Source organism: Macrotis lagotis, chromosome 1 (assembly GCF_037893015.1).
Source record: "Macrotis lagotis isolate mMagLag1 chromosome 1, bilby.v1.9.chrom.fasta, whole genome shotgun sequence".
Taxonomy (NCBI): domain Eukaryota; kingdom Metazoa; phylum Chordata; class Mammalia; order Peramelemorphia; family Peramelidae; genus Macrotis; species Macrotis lagotis.
In genome coordinates this window covers 626,079,173-626,093,463 of record NC_133658.1, presented here as the reverse complement: position 1 = coordinate 626,093,463, position 14,291 = coordinate 626,079,173, and the positions used below count along the sequence as shown (strand labels likewise).

At 35.0% G+C, this 14,291-nt stretch overlaps 1 long non-coding RNA gene across 1 annotated transcript in view; it reads left to right on the top strand.

Moving 5' to 3' along the window:
• The first annotated feature begins 10,565 nt into the window (after window positions 1-10,565).
• Window positions 10,566-14,291, top strand: part of LOC141522095 (uncharacterized) — an 86,995-nt gene continuing 83,269 nt past the window's right edge. Inside the window, exon 1 of the long non-coding RNA XR_012478127.1 lies at window positions 10,566-10,739. This is a non-coding gene — a long non-coding RNA (uncharacterized LOC141522095). The remainder of the gene's footprint in view (window positions 10,740-14,291) is intronic.

The window sequence follows — 14,291 nt, the reverse complement described above, 5'->3', positions numbered from 1 at the left end:
TTCTTGGGGGTTTTTTGTCTTCTTTTTAACAACATAGAACTATGTCTTGCATCTATAATATATTGCAAATTGCTTGCCTTTTTAAGTAAGGGGGGAAAGGGAGAAAGGGAGGGAGAGAATTTAGAACTCAAAATTTTAAAAAGTGCTAAAAATTGTTTTTATATGCAATTGAGACAAAAAGAAAAAATTGTCATCTTTCATTTTGTAGTAGCCATTTTCCCTTCCTTCCCTCTCTACTTTGCATATTTAAGTTCTTTCAATTCCAAATATGAGTACAGAAATACTTTCTATTCACCATGGTGTTTATTAGAATTCTAATTCAAATGCAGAGTTTTTAAGTGTTGCTCTGTGCCACATTGATCAAGTTCTCATTTATAGTCAAGTTACTCTTCATATTAGGATAGTCTGGATGCCAGAATCTTATTCCCATGAAATGCTGCTCCTCCTGCTGCTTCTCCTCTTGCTTTCCCTCCTCCTCCTCCTCCTTATTCATTCTCCTGTTTCTCATAGCTGGTATTTATATAGCACTTTCTATGTACCAGGCATTAATGCTTGAGGCACAGTAGGTATTTAAATAAATAAGTGTTGAATTATTGAATTTAAGATGACTCCTGGTCAACTATCAACAGTGCATAAACTTTAGTGTTTCTTTCTGCCCACTCAGACCCATATCTAGATTTTTACTGGTATTCAGCCTTTTTTGCCTGATTTCATTTGTGACCAAAGAAGCACATGGTGATTAATATATATATATATGTACATACATCTCTCTATATATTTATAGTTAAGTTTCTCAAAGTACACAGTTTCTTATATCTATTCTCGGGGGGCGGGGTAAAGATTAGTATCCTGATTTTTAGGTGAGAAAACTAAAGGTTAAAGAGATCAAATGACTTACCCAAAGTCACATAGCTAATACATATCTGGGGAGAGATTTAAGCCTTGGTCTTCCTTATTTTGAGCATAGCATTTAATCTATATTTTGCTTTGGATTTTCAAGCTACCTGATTAAGCCATGGGAAATGGCCTGCTAGGAAACTCAACATTTGGAACTGTCTAACCTTCTATAAACTACTTTTATAATATGCCATGGCAGCAAATGACAAGTAGGATATATGATCAAATACTCATTCAGAAGAAATTCAAAAAGCATGTGTTAATTCAATTTAATTAAAATCAACAAACATTGAACACCTGTTAAATTTAAAGAACTTTTTAAAGGTATTTTTAAAAATTAGCCCAACTCCTTAGAGAATTAGGAAATTTAAACTTTTTTGGGGGGGTTGGAGTTTTGGGGAGAGAGATCTGTTAGAATAGAGGGAATGATCAACTGTCAAAAGCATCAGGGGGCCCAAAAAGGATGAAAGTAGTCCAATCCAAACATTTTACAGATAAGTAAACAGAGGCCTAGGGAGGTAATGATTTGCTCAAAATCACAGGTGAATAAGCACTGGACATAGTATTTGATCATATATCCTAATTCCAGAGATAGGCCTTTGTTCACTCTAAATTGATAATTGAATTAGGCAATTAAGAAATCAGTGGGATCTGGTCAGATACATATTTGTGAAACAGTAGGAGTAAAAAGTCAAATGTAAGGAAGGAAGATAGTGAGTAATGAACAAGTAAAGGAGTCATATATAGAAACTGGTCCAAAAGAAGTAAATGATTGTGGGAATTACCCCTAAAATATATTTACCCAATATGAGTTCTGCCAAGACAGATGAAATGTTGCAAATGAATGTTTGGCAATAGTTTTACTCTAATTTATATGAAGTTGTTCAGCCTACATCATAGTAAATTATATATAAATATTTGGGTAGATGTCATGTCACAGAATGCTATTTCAGTGTGGTAGGAGGCATTGCTTTCATATGATAGCAGAAATGAAAACTACCATTACTGATTATTTTGAGGGTACAAAGTGGGAGTAGAAGATTTTCAGATGTTTGCACACTTTATAGGCATAGTGGGCATGCACCATTCCGCAAAGGGAGGAAAAAAATCTTTCCCAAACTCTAATCCTTTCCACTTCTAAAAATATTCTCTTTATTATCTCGCTTTAGATCACCATGTGGGGGACAATTATATTTCAATGATTTCTGTACAGATTAGGCTAAAAAAGGGTCCCTTTGAGCCTTCTAAGCACATTTTTAATTATTTCTTATTTAGTTCCTTGGGACTTCTTTATAAAAGGTTTTCAGCTTTTTTTTCCCAATTTTTAATTTATGGAATAAAACAAGGTTTTCCCTAGTAGAGTACAATAAATTAAGATGACTGTATGTGAAACTGCAAATATATTATGCACAACTTTTTAATCTCTTTAAATATATAGAAGAAAATTATGTGAATTTCTTTTTTTTCTCCTCCCTCCATGGCTACCATTAGATACAAACAAGGCTATATATATATATACATATATATATATATACATATATATATGTAAAATTATTCTATACATATTTCTATTTATCAATTCTTTCTCTGGATGCAGATGGCATTCTTAAATATCCTTTATTATCCTTTGGCTATTTATAATAGACAAATTTTGGCTATTTATAATAGACAAAATAATTTATTCATTCCAAGTCATTCTTTTTTTTTTTTTTTTTTGCTAGGCAATGGGGTTAAGTTACCCAAGGTCACATTGAACTCAAATCGGCAGATGCTCTATTCACCAGACAACCTAGCTGCCCCCAAAGTTATTCTTAAAACAATATTGCTGTTATTATATTAAATGCTATCTTATTTCAGCTTTCCCTTAAGTAATAACTAATCATCTTTTCAATGTTGACTTTTTTCATATCTGTTTCTCTCTTAGGTCTATTTTATAAGCTCATAGGACTAGAGTTGGAAAGGAACTGACTATCTATTCCCTTGATTTATCAGTGAGGAAACTGAGACTCAGAGTTTATGACTTACTTAAGGCCACACAGGTTGTTAGCATAAGAGGTGGGATTTAACTCCAAAGTCACTCCATTTTCTCTATAGTACAATTCTTCTTTTAAGGAGATAATTTCCCTTTCATGCTGATTTCTTACATCTTTGTGTTCCTTTTGCCTAACAATAGTAACTCACATGTCTATAAACTTTTAGGCTTACAGAAAGCTTTCCTTACAATAACTATGCAAAAAAAGGTAGCATTGATAAGAAGTTCTTCATTTCAGCTTTACACTCTGATTAATGAGGCAAAACCCAAGACAAAGAGAATTAAATGGAGCTTTTTATAAGTTTAAGGCCAGACCACTGAAGAACAGTTATTATGACTTCAAGGTGGGGATAGCTTTTATAGGTACTTTTAAGACCAACCAGATTGTCTTAACCTCAGCAAAAGAGGTTGGGCCCTTGCATCTTAGTTCCTCCTCTAGGTAGCAAGTGAACCTGACAATTTGCAGGTTGGGGTACTTGACAAGGAGTTGGGGGTTACAGAAACCTGCAGATTTTATGTCTCATTTCCCACCAGAGCCTCCCCAAACACTAGTCGATAAGTAGGACTGGGAACAATGGCCTAACTTTCAACAGTGTATAGATATTATTGTCCCGATCTAAAAGGTGGGGAAAGTGTGTCTGTCAGGCAAGGACAGTCAGTAGCCAAGATCAAATTGAACTCAGCATTGCATTTCAGGTTCAGTGCCACTGCTACAGGATCATCCAGGCCAATCTCAGGTACTTATGCTTAGAAGATATAACCCATACAATGAGGCAGGTTAACATCTCTCAGGCAGTTAGAGTCTAGGAATGAAACACTTTTTTCTTACAAATTCAAGGTTTTAGTTATCAAAATTTTAATTCTATAAGAATCATTAAGCATTTAATAGGCATTAGAGATATAAAAACAAAAAAGCAAGAGTTTATAGTTTCCTAGTGGGAAGAACTATAACAACAGATTAATAGATCTGTAAATACTAATCACATTAAACAAATATAGAAATAAATGAATAAACAAAAACATAAATAGACTTTTTGTGGACTAAGTTGGAATGAAAATGGGGTTGGGGGTGTTGATCCTTGAAATTCATTCTTTTAGCTCTAGTATTCTTTAAGTGAAGCATATGACTGAGATTTATACAATAACTAATGAATGAAAAACATTTCTTTTGAACCTACTTTGTTAAAAACTGTATTCAGTTCTAAGAATATGAAGACAAAAGTGTACTAGTACATCCTCAAGGAGCTTCACTTCTTTTAGATGAAGACATCCCGTTAATCAGTGAAACAAATATTTATTAAATGCTGAGGATACAACAGTGAAACAGTCTCTGTCCTCAAAGAGTTTATAATCTATTGTCAATGGAAATCAATGCAAAAGTTCAAACACAGGAAAAACTCCTCAAATTCTAACCACATAGAAAATCGGTACTATGATACAGGGATGTTTACATATTTTTTTCAAGGGACAGTGGTTGATAGAATGGAGGCTGGTTTTCAACATGATGATCTTGAATGTAGTGAAAATAAAAATGGAAAAGGAGGAACATTATTTTGGTGAATTGAACTTGTTAATACCTAGTACCACCTCCATTTAAACATAACTTTGGCTTAATTTCCTTCTCAGATATCTGGTGTGATTAGATGGGAGTGGGGTGGAAGGCTATAGGATGACATATGAGAGATCAGTGGTTCAGGAAGTGTTGTGATTTTAGAAATATCTCAATGGAAACTTAATTCTATAGGGATGTCAGAAAATTATAGGAAGGTAACTTGAGGAAGGAAGTTCAGGGCACCTTAAAATTGAACAATGTCTATAATTCTCCAATGTCTTTATAGATTTAGCTATTAGGAAAGGTAAAGGAGGAAGAGAAGAAAAGATCTGGACTAGGTCACTGCTAAATAATTCAGATTTGAATGAGATGAACAAATAAAATTTAGGGAAAAGAATCTCCATTTTTTTGCCAGTCTAATAATTTTTTTTTCCTAAAATAAATTGGGATTGTTTTGAATAGATGGGAATGGACTTTATCTAAAGTCAGGTCAATGAAAAGCCTCCGGACCCTAGAAATTTGTGGTTTATTTATGTAATCAAAGGGCTTAGTTCCTTTTAGCTCATTTAAATTCTTATTAGCAATTGTAAGGATTTCTTCTTGTGGGGCCAGTAATTTTTTTTTTTAGGGTTTTTTTTTTTTTGCTAGGCAAACGGGGTTAAGTGGCTTGCCCAAGGCCACACAGCTGGGTAATTAAGTGTCTGAGACCGGATTTGAACCCAGGTACTCCTGACTACAGGGCCGGTGCTTTATCCACTTCGCCACCTAGCTGCCCCCCTTTTTGGGGGGGCAGTAATCTTGATGTAGAATTACTTGAGAAGTATATTTTGACTAAACATATTGCCCTTATGGCTCTACTTACTCTTTCCTCTAGACTCATTTTCTTTAAGGGTACAGCATTATCTAGGAGGATTAATAGATTCTTAGATAACCTCCCTAGAGGATTAGGGTAAATTGAGACAGAAGGATGAAGTGGAAAGGAAGGAAAAAGGTCAGGACAACTACTGATGTAACTTAGAAGGTTGGGCATTCAGTGTTTGAGGGGAAAAGAATTTTAGAGAACCTTCAAGGGAGTGAAGGAAGGGAAATCAAGTTTCCCTGGTTTTACATTCCTCTTAGACCAAGTTCTTTTCTTTATAAAATATGTATATTTTTAATGAATCAAAATCTATTTTCCTCTTCCTCTCTTCTCTTCCCCTCCAATGGGAAAAGAAAGTAGCAAAAACCCTTATAATAAATATAACTAATAAAATATTCTCACATTGATCATATCCAATAATATGTCTCAATCTACATTCTCAGTTCATCACCTCTTTGTAAGGAAGTGGGTAGCAAACTCCGTATCAGTCCTTAGCCTGTTTCTTTTCCCCAGAAGAGAACTGGCCCAACTCAGAAATAAATGATCTCTCTTTGTAGGAGGTCAAGTCTTTCAAAGTACCCAGGAAATGGGTTCTTTCTTTCTAAGCATGAACTGATGCAGGAATTTCTAAAGCCTCTCTCTAAGGCAGTTAGAACAATTCCCTTGCTTTTAGCATCTGACTCAGTGAAATGGTAATAGCAAAATAAAAAAAGTTTTAAACTCTCAGTTTTTATATTCTTTTGAAAAGTAGAACTATACCTTTCTATTCTTTGACTAAAACATTCCATTTCCCAACTCCCAGCATTATTTTTGTCTGTCTCCCCTGGAATTGTCTCTTCTCATGGTAACCTCTTGACTTCTTCCCTGGATTTCATCAACTCACAATTTAAAACCCACTTTCTTTAGCAACTTTTTCTTGATCACCCTTAATTCTAGTGCTTTCTCTCTGTTGATTATTTCCTATTTTCCCTGCCTAAGCAAGTTGTGTGTGTGTATTTGTGTATGTTTGTATGTGTATTTGTGTATGTGTGTGTTTAAAATTCCTAGCTCTGGTATATTGGTACTTAACAACTGTTTGTTGCTTAAAGAGTCCTCTTTGTATTTATCAATGCTTTTCCTTTTCCACCAATACCAGATAAATAAGACTTGATTATTGACCTGAGAGAGCACATGGTAAAATGATAATGTTAACTTACATGGGGTCATTGAAGCATTGATTTAGAGCTAGATGAGATCTCTGGTCCAATCTTCTCATTATACAGAGGAGGAAATTGAGGTCCTCTTTCTCCAAGGTCAGCAGTTTCTCCTGAACCACTATTTCTACTTGTCAGTCTTCCCAGGGATCTAAGGTATTGGAAAGGATAATGACCCTAGTCTTTCTGATTATTCTGGAACTGTTCATATAAAAATTATTGGGGAGGGGAAATATTTCCGTGTCCATGTTGCTTTGACATTTATGGCAGGACATCTTGTTTTTGCGAACTGCCTAATTCAAGTTGGAATAAGGAAAAAGAAAACCATGTAATTTTGCCTTAGGATGTGGACTTTGAAACTGAACATTTGCAATCATTTTCCTTTATCCCCCAAGACTGTATTACTGTTTCACAAAGTCTTGGCTATTCTTCTAGAATGGAACTGGGGTTCTGTGGTGGGATGGGGTGAGCAAGGCCATTTTGTATTTGGTCAGTCAACATAACCACATTAATAGGAAACATGATTCCAGGATAAACTCTGACAGTCACAGCTATTTTGATTTCTCAATCCTTTGAACACTTTGTTTAGGCCTTTCTGCTTATTTTCTTTGTACAATGTGATATGCCAAATTATGATTGGCTTATAATAATATAGTTCTTATTTCCAAAACATAGAATTTAACAATACTCAGACCTGGCCATGAAAATAAGCATATGTTCAGATTACCAAAATTTAGGAATGTAATATACTACCAAAAAAAAAGTACTTAGTATCCAAGACCTGGCTATTCTTGTATCCTGACTTTGCCACTGACTGGCTAAATGTATGTTTCTGTCAATTCTGTCAAATGGGGTCAATAATACCTATGCTATCTGAATGACATGAAGATGAAGAAGTAGCATAGATTTAAGAACAAAAAGAATCTTAGAAGTCATACTGATCTCACCCTCTTATTTTGTTTTTTGGGGTAAGATATATGATCATAAACCCTTGCTAGCCAACATCCTCTAGACATCTAGGGACTTCTGTTCACCCTGATTCTAACATCTGAGGATATATATCTGTCACTGTACTCTCCTCTAAGTGTGAGCTTCTTGAGAGCAGGAACTTGCCTTATACTAACACTTAAAGTACTATATAAATGGTAGTTATTATTATTATTAATATTATAAGTACAGTAGCTAATATTATACTTATTACAAATATAACATTAGCTAATATTATGTGACAGTTGTTAGCAAGTCAATTAACTCCTGTTAGCCTTAATTTCTTCATTAGTAAAATGAAGGCTTTGTATTTCGTGATCTCTATGATTCCTTCTATCTTTAAATATCTGTTGTAAACAAAATTACCCAAGAATTGTATTTTTGACTTGAAAAACAAAGAAGGTATCTTTGGTGCTAACACTGGAGAAGTTACCAGTCCTAGGACTTAAGCTGGAATAATTTTTTGCATGCCAACTGGATTTAACTTATTGGCATAGTTGTCACTAAGTGATGAAGTAAACAGTGTTGGTCATGGAGTCTTCAGGGTTTCTGTTCAGACACATTAATTGTGTGACCTTGAGAAAATCACTTAACCCTGTTTACCTCCATTCTGTATCTGTAAAATGACCTGGAGAAGGAAATAGTAAACCATTCCAATATCCTTGCCAGAAAAATACCAAAAGGAGACACAAAAAAGTCAGATTTGATTGAAAAACATGACTGAAGGACAACTCACTTCCTTCACAAAGTTTATTTGATAAAGGTACTTTTCATTAATTACCTATATTTGTATATCTTTTCTATATCCCTACATGTCAAATGTTTTTTGTTTATAACTAATCTGGAAATGAATGAAAAACAAAAAACAAAACAAAACATTTATGGACTTTCGATGTGCTAAATTCTAGGCTTTGTTGTTGTTTGTCTTTCATTCTTGAAGAGGACCATGATGTCTGGGATGTGATGCCAAGACATGCAAATGAATTGGATTTAAGTGAGGGAAAGCTTTGCACAGTAACCAGTCTCACTGTCTCCTCTGCACCTATCTGGATCATCTGCCAAGATATAGATGAAGATAACTGGAGATGGATGCAGTGGGAGATCTTAGTCTTTTTAAGCTAACTGGTCGCACTTTGAGGCAACACACATTCAGTGATTAAGGTTAGGTAAGAGATGAGATAAAGAATGGTTTCTTTTACCTAATTAAAAAAATCAGTGTGGGAGGGGAAGACTGTCAGAGTTTGGGGCCAAAATAGAAACAATGATCAAGTGAGGCTTGGTCTGGGACCTATTGTTGGCCAATCAATGAAAATCAGATTGATTTGGGTTTAAGTCATGATACTTAAGAAAGAAATTCGTCTGTAAACCCCAGGATAACTTGTGAGGTTTCAGTGATCAAAATTTATATTTCTTTGAACACAGAATGCCCAGGGAGGGGAAAAGAAAGAGAAAGAAAAAGGAAGGAAGGAAGGAAGGAAGGAAGGAAGGAAGGAAGGAAGGAAGGAAGGAAGGAAGGTTGGGAGGGAGGGAGGAAGGAGGAAGGAGGAAGGAAACTATTGCCAACTGACCAGTTCCACTTGGATTCTGGGCATAGTTCTCAAAGAATTTACAATTGTAAAAGAATGTAGTACCTTGGGACATTTGGATGATATGACTCCATCCAGGAATTGTGACTGAGTTGATTTGACCTTGATTTCACATGGTGGAGGAGTAGGAGAAGCATAGGTATGAGAGGGAGGAAAAGGTATACAGCAAACTTTTGCAATTGGCAAGTTTCTTTAACCATAGATTTTATGTTGATCTTTTGCAAGTTTTCTCTCTCCAACCCCCACCCACTTTCAGCCACTATATATTCACTGAAATATGATTTTAACTGTATTAGAAATACATGTGGGAAAGAAACATAATTGTGTATATTGTATGTTATTATCTTTGAATTCCTATAGTCCCTCAGATGATCTTGAACTTCAGTTTACCTAGAAGAAATATCCCTGTACTGAGGGTAGAAAGAGTCTCTACCCAACATTCTTTCCTTTGAACATATCCCCAAGAAACAAAGACTCAGCAGGTTTTTTGTGTCTTGGCTTTGATGGCCTTCATCTTTTTTGGTTGGATCATTACCCTCCCTACTGGACTCCAAGTATTTTCTCTTTTTCTTTTCAGGCAAGTCTCCATTTTTTAGGGTTTCCCCATAAATACCCTGGAGCAAAACATTAAAAAAGAAACCCCCCTGCCATTTCAAAATGACAGACAGCCTTGATTGATCAAATTTCTAACTAATCACAGATACCCTGATGACATTTGTAAAAAGGAACTGTTTTGGCAAACTGAATACCTAAGTGAAATCCCCTTACCTCTACAATATTGAGATCAATAAACATTCATTATTGTTCCTATCTTGAACCTCTGAATAATTCACTTCTTAATTTTTAAAGGCCCAATGCAAAAGATTGATCTTAATAGGTTGATATTTTTAAAAGCTAGTAAAACAATATATAATTTATACATACACAGCTTTTTGGTCCAGTGCCTAAAGGCAATATTGTTGCTGTTGCAATTAAATATGTGAAAAATTTTCATCTTCTAAATTGCTAGTCCTCTTTGTAAGTATAGGTGAAAAATATCTGACAAAGCTCAATCATAATTCCTTGCAACTTTCTATTTGTTATCTTGTTTGAGTTTCACATCATTGATTTGACAGACTGCTCCTTTTTTCCACATACTAAGCCTGAATCATACTCTTGATGAGAGTATGATGAGAACAGATAGTCTCTTATATTTAATAAGCATGGAGAAAAGAACTGTAATTTCATTGATGTAGGGAACTTCTGGATGAAGAAGAAGATGAAGAAACTCTTGTACTGATTCAGGTTGGTGAATTCAAATGCACATTTCAGGCAAGACTTTTTCTCAGTTATAGTAACTTGAGGCCCCCCAGTGCCCATCCCTGTTGCATAACCTTTTTCTGTTATGACTCAATAAAGAATTATAGAGATCATCTATGTAACCTAGAAGTCACACAATGTCTCAGTGTAAGGAATGAAGCAGTTGAATTAGCTGATTTCTACTAACTTTTCTAGATCTGACTTTTTGTCTTTTTCTAAGTCTAGGAATTTCATTTTAGGAGGATAGTGTTGTGGTGGTATCTGAGGAAACTTGAAAGAAATCTGTTCAGTTCAGTGATTCAAGTATAAAGAGTTAACATGGTCAGAAGAAGAGGTAAGATAATAAAATTCATATCAAAAAAGATTATTAATATAGACCACATATTTTTCTTAAATTACAGAGAAAAGTATAAGACCCAAAGAATTCCTTATCTTTCTCCAATGTTGAACACATTAGGTGCTTAATCAATGTTTGTTTTTGATTGATCTGTCAGTTTTTGTTCTTTTCTATCTATAGCTGATAAGATATAGAAGTAAGACTATAAATTAATGATTTAAAACAAGACAAAGAAGGGATACTAGAAATATTGTATTATCTCCTTTAAAGTATATACCTTGGAAAACTGTATTTATTCCATCAGCAATGAGGATCATACTCAAAGTTGCTCTTCCTAGTTTTACAAGTCAACATGGAAACTCTGGGACTTTTCAGAGGTCATGTGAAAACCCAGAACTGAGAGGACTTTAATGATATCATAAGACCTGTGCTTTAACTTACCCTATGATAGAAGAAGAGACAGATTTATTTCTTTCTTTTTTTCTTTTTTTGCCAAGCAAATGGGGTTAAGTGGCTTGCCCAAGGCCACACAGCTAGGTAATTATTAAGTGTCTCAGACTGGATTTGAACCCAGGTACTCCTGACTCCAAGGCTGGTGCTTTATCCACTGCACCACCTAGCCACCCCTATAGATTTCTTCTTGATGTGTGCCTTTAACTCTGTAGATGATAGAGTATTAACTTCAGAACTTCTAATGAGTGGTAGGGAAGGTGTGGCCTTTTTCTCCAATATTTTGGTGATCTCACTCACTGGGCAGTAAACTCAAGGACCTCAACTAAACCTTCTAGTCTCATGGATGTAATATTCTCTTTTATGTTATAAAAGCTCAGATTTGGAGAATGACCCTGTGTTTTTGTCAGGTGCATCCATTGAAATAATGTTGATTGATGGCAGGAATATACATGATGTATGTGTATACCCATGTAAGACATGTATTCCACATGGGTTGATTAAATGTGGCTTGCAAAGTATGTGACATGGACAAATGTCTCTGAAATTTGACCTATCCCTTTCTAAATAAGACTGAGATCTCCACCTGGAAAGGAATTAGAGAAGGTTATTACCTATCCCCCAAATGAATTCTGACCTAGAAAATTTTATTTACATACATATACACACACACACATATCTACTTAAATATTTCTGGTTTAGGGTTCCAAGTTTGTTTACGAACAAAAGCTATTTACCTGGTTTCTAGGCCTTATTAAGATGAGAAGACTGACCACCTTGGCTTTTCACCCACCATCCCCCAAAATAAATAATGGGTAAACTCATTTATCTAAGCAAATGGAAACAGAATGTTGAAGTTCTAGAAATGAGAGATATTCCAGAAAATATGCAAAAATGCAAGTTATTCTAATGGGGGTAAAGATAAGATCCCTTGTGGAAACAAAAGAGAGAGTCATCTTACTCAAGGGGAATTCTCCATAGAGGCAAAATTAGGGATATGTCTATGAGTTGCATTCCTTTATATGCCTGCAACTTCCAAAGTCTGTCTTTTCCTCCTGAAGAATGTCTGGAATCATGCATGACTTTTCCCCCTAAAGGATGGCCAGAACTAATTCCACCCTTTATGCAATTTTCAAGGTTACATTAGCATTTTCTAAATCAATCCAGAGATAGATTTCTGCATATTTAGTAGCATGTAAAAGACCCCCAGTCTTGGCTGAAAGCCTAATTACAATATAAATACTACCTGTTTATAAAGCTGGAACTCCTTCTTTGCAATAGTCTACAACACATTTCCTTGAATATTCTCAGTGGTGTTAGACTTGAATTGCTTAAAAGTTATTGCAGTTTGATGGAAAAAGGCTAGATCAGAGATAGAATTGGAATTTACTTTTTGAGATCATCTTGTCAGTCTTCAAAATACAAAAGATGAGGAATTGAGACATAGAGAAGTTATTTGTGAAAGACCACATGGATGTTAGGTGGCAGAGGTAGAATTTGAACTTGGATCATATGACACCAAATCCAATTGTTTTTGACTGTTTTGCCTCTTAGTTGGGCAAGGAAGTAGAATAATACTTTTTTTTAGGTTAATAAGTATTTCATAGAAAGCACACTATAACTCAGAACAATGTTACAGTTAAGAAAATCATCATATAGACACAGTTTACTCCTTTTGCATCTTACAGAATCTATCAAATATTTCAGAGATTCCATGTAATGAAAACGCTTGACTACAGGAACACTGCCATAGAAAACAGAAGTAAATCCACATTGTTTCATTTGTGATTATGAACACATGAATTTTTTCAGATCTTGGAAGTGTTGGAGTTTTTCCAGCAGACTCTAATTCTATATTTACCAAGGTTGTGTCTTGTTCACTTATTAGTGACCATTTCCCCTCAAAACACAATGTTTTGTCTAGCTTTTTCCTGGAAACATCAGAGAAAATGTCAAGTCTTTTTGGCTTCTTTTCACTTGAAATAAGTGGCTACAATCTGAGTAGAAACTTTCCTTCTACCCAAGTTTTCTTTTAGAATAATTTTGCTTCAATTTAAATTTAATTTCCAAGTGAATCATAACTAGTTCCAAAAGATTGAAGAATAGAACAGTATGTGAGAGAAAAGGCTAAGAAAGCAAAAGGTAGAACAACAAGCATTTATCAGTTACTATTATGTCCCAAACAGAGTGCTAAGTACTAGGAATAAACAAAAGTGAGTTCCTACTCAGAGGAGATTACAATCTAATGAGTATCCATTGCATTTATGCAAAAAGCAGGGAGCTGAAAACAATATACTTTTGGGGAGGTAAGCTTCCCATTCTGAAGTATGTGAGGAAAGAAGTCCAGAAAATAAAGGAGCAGAATCCAGAGAATAATGAAAGAGTGAATGTGACTGTCCTGGACACTTGAAATGGTGTTTTGAGGAGAAACTACCTAATATGAAAAAAAGAGAATTGTTTGAGGAACTTGCTAGGACCAGAAGATTGTTTGACTTTTTGGAGTTAAGTAACAGCATGAAGGTTTTCCTGGAAAGGGAGAGCTCAAACATATCTACAGAAAGCAACTGCTGTTTCAGTAAAATATAAGGAATGACAATTTGGACTGACAAGAACCAACAGGAATCAACAGTCAGTGATTGTCAGAGGAAAAAAGAAAGGAGTAGAGAAAGTGGATGAATTGCTTGATGAGAGTTTCTAGGATAGTTATTGTCATTCTTGTCTTCCTGACATAATAGAGAAATCAGCTGTCTTGCCAGGATCTGGATCCAGGAAATGACAAAAAAAAAAAAGCCTCAGGAGACTGACCACCACTCACTGCTGGAGCCTCATGTGGACAAAAGTGATATTGCCAGTAATGATCTAAAAATCATCACATCTTTATCAAGAAACTAACATCACTTCTTTGCTTTTAAGTTACAGACTGGTAAATCAATGTAATGTTTGAATAGTAATAAAAATACCTTTATATAGTTCTTTAATCTTTCAAAATCTTTCCTCACAAAAGAAACTTGAATTCTTTGAAAATGTAATGAGGTTCCAGAAATATGAGAAGGCACCCCAGTTTCTTTGTAGAGGTAGGAGGACCATATGTGTGTGTGG